At 50.4% G+C, this 2,444-nt stretch overlaps 1 long non-coding RNA gene across 1 annotated transcript; it reads right to left on the reverse strand.

Annotated features, from left to right (window-relative positions):
* Window positions 1-1,096: 1,096 nt before the first annotated feature.
* Window positions 1,097-2,074, reverse strand: LOC120370986. Its single transcript, XR_005584097.1, has 2 exons — window positions 1,937-2,074; window positions 1,097-1,479 (listed from the first exon to the last, which is right to left on the reverse strand). It is a non-coding gene; the product is annotated as an uncharacterized LOC120370986 (long non-coding RNA).
* Between the last annotated feature and the right edge of the window lie 370 nt (window positions 2,075-2,444).

The raw sequence follows: 2,444 nt of genomic DNA on the forward strand, positions 1-2,444 counted from the left end.
AAATCTTTTCTATCTCTGTCTTAGGGACTTATATGGTCCCCATGATCATAATCTTTATTGTATTTAGCCTCACAACACCCCTCTGAGGTAGGGAAGCAATTTATGCTCATTTAACAGATGGGGAATAAAGTCACAGAGATTCGTCTAAGGGCTGGTCCACACTAGCTCTTTAAATCGAATTTAGCAGTGTTAAATCGAATTAAGCGTGCACCCGTCCACACCAGGAAGCCATTTAATTCGACATAGAGGGCTCCTTAGTTCGACTTCGGTACTCCACCTCGACAAGGGGAGTAGCGCTAAATTCGACATGGCTATGTCGAATTAGGCTAGGTGTGGATGCTAATCAATCTTAGTAGCTCCGGGAGCTATCCCACAGTGCAACACTCTATTGATGCTCTGGACGCCAGTCGGAGCTTGGATGCTCTGACCAGCCACACAGGAAATGCCCCGGGAAAATTTGAATTCCTTTTCCTGTCTGGACAGTTTGAATCCCATTTTCTGATTGCTCATCGGGGCGAGCTCAGCAGCACCAGCAACGATGCAGAGCTCTCCAGCAGAGGAGTCCAGGCAATCTCAGACTAGAAAGAGGTCCCCAGCATGGACTGACCGGGAAGTCTCAGATCTGATTGCTGTGTGGGGCGATGTGTCTGTGCTTTCGGAGCTACGCTCCAGCAAACGGAATGCAAAGACCTTCGAGAAGGTCTCCATAGCCATGACAGACAGAGCATACAGCCGGGATGCAATGCAGTGCCGCGTGAAAGTCAAGGAGCTGAGACAAGGCTACCAGAAACTCAGAGCGGCAAACGGACGCTCCGGAGCCCAGCCCCAGACATGCCGCTTCTACGAGGCACTGCATGCCATTCTCGGTGGGTCTGCCACCACTGCCCCACCAGTGTGCGTGGACTCTGAGGATGGGATAGTGTCAACGGACTGTTCCTCAGAGATGTTCGCGGACGGGGAAGATGAGGAGGACGAGGCAGTCAACGGTGCTTTCCCCGACAGCCAGGATCTCTTCCTCACCCTCACTGAGATCCCCTACCAACCCTCCCCAGCCGTTACCAGGGACCCTGAATCGGGAGAAGGATCAGTCCGTAAGTGCTTTAAACAAGTTAACATTTATTTATTAAAAGCAGCTAAGACCAACGAGTTAACATTTTTTTAGTAATTAAACAGGGAGAGACATTAGGAGAACAGAAGGTCTACATACAGGGGGATGGAACTTTTATCTTCATAAGATATCTCCAGGAAACTCTCCTGGAGGTAATCTGAAAGTCTGTGCAGGAGGTTCCTTGGCAGAGCTAGCTTATCGTGTGCCCCGAGGTAGCACACTTTGCCTTTCCATGCTATAAGCTGGAAGTCCGGGACCATTGCCCTCACGAGCATGGCAGAGTAGGCCCCTGGGTTGTGGTGGCTTTCTTCCAGCATGCGCGCTCTCTCTGCCCATGAGACTCTCCTCAGGGTGATCTCTCTCGCACACTCCTGCATGAAATTAGAGTAATTGGGGTACTATTAGTAATGGGAGCGCTTAACTGTTTCTTTGCATAACAAGAAGCCTCACTTAACAGCCATGTGCTGCAGTCTACAGAGTGGCAGCATACAGGGATCTTTCCCAGTGAACAGCCGCGAGGGGGTGCAACAGGGGCCGAGTTTATGCTTTCAGGATTGCCTGCATCAAGAGGACAGAGCTGTACATTCACTTCTATGAATCCAAAAGTGTTTGGCTTACCATGCCTTGCTGCTACACAAATTCTTCTTTCCTGCAAAGGTTCTCTGATCTGCAGCCCAATACCCCAGGCAATGAAAGCGCATTCAGAGAAATCGAACTTTCCATTAGTGAGTGCGCATGAGACAGGTGCTGTGCATACTCTTGTTCACAGACACCGAGTAGACTATGTTTCTTTGTTTAAAAAATGTATCATTGTAAGAAATTCACTACCTTTTTGACATCACACAGGTGCAACTGTATCACGACCTGATGCACCATGCCCCTCACAGATGATGGCGCAAACTAGAAGGCGTAAGAAAAAGACAAGGGACGAGATGTTTGCTGAACTTATGGGCTGCTCCAGAGCCGAGGCGGACCAGCAGAGCCAGTGGAGGGAGAACCTCAGTCAGCAGCACCGCTCACTCTGCGAACGGGAGGACAGGTGGCGTCAGGAGGACCAGCAGGCGACTCAAACGCTGCTTGGACTAATGAGGGAGCAAACGGACACGCTCAGGCGCCTTGTCGATGTTCTGCAGGACCGCAGGCAGGAAGACAGAGCCCCCCTGCACTGTATCTGCAACCGCCCACCCCCGCCTCAAACTCCAATCCCCCCCTCATCAAAAAAGAAGGAGGGTCACCAGGGGCCATGAAAACTGTCACTGCACCACAGGACAGTGTTAAATTACCCAAAAGCTATCAGTCACTACATTTTGAAAAGTCCTTCCCTTACTGTGTTGTT

Source organism: Mauremys reevesii, linkage group 8 (assembly GCF_016161935.1).
Source record: "Mauremys reevesii isolate NIE-2019 linkage group 8, ASM1616193v1, whole genome shotgun sequence".
Classification (NCBI taxonomy): domain Eukaryota; kingdom Metazoa; phylum Chordata; order Testudines; family Geoemydidae; genus Mauremys; species Mauremys reevesii.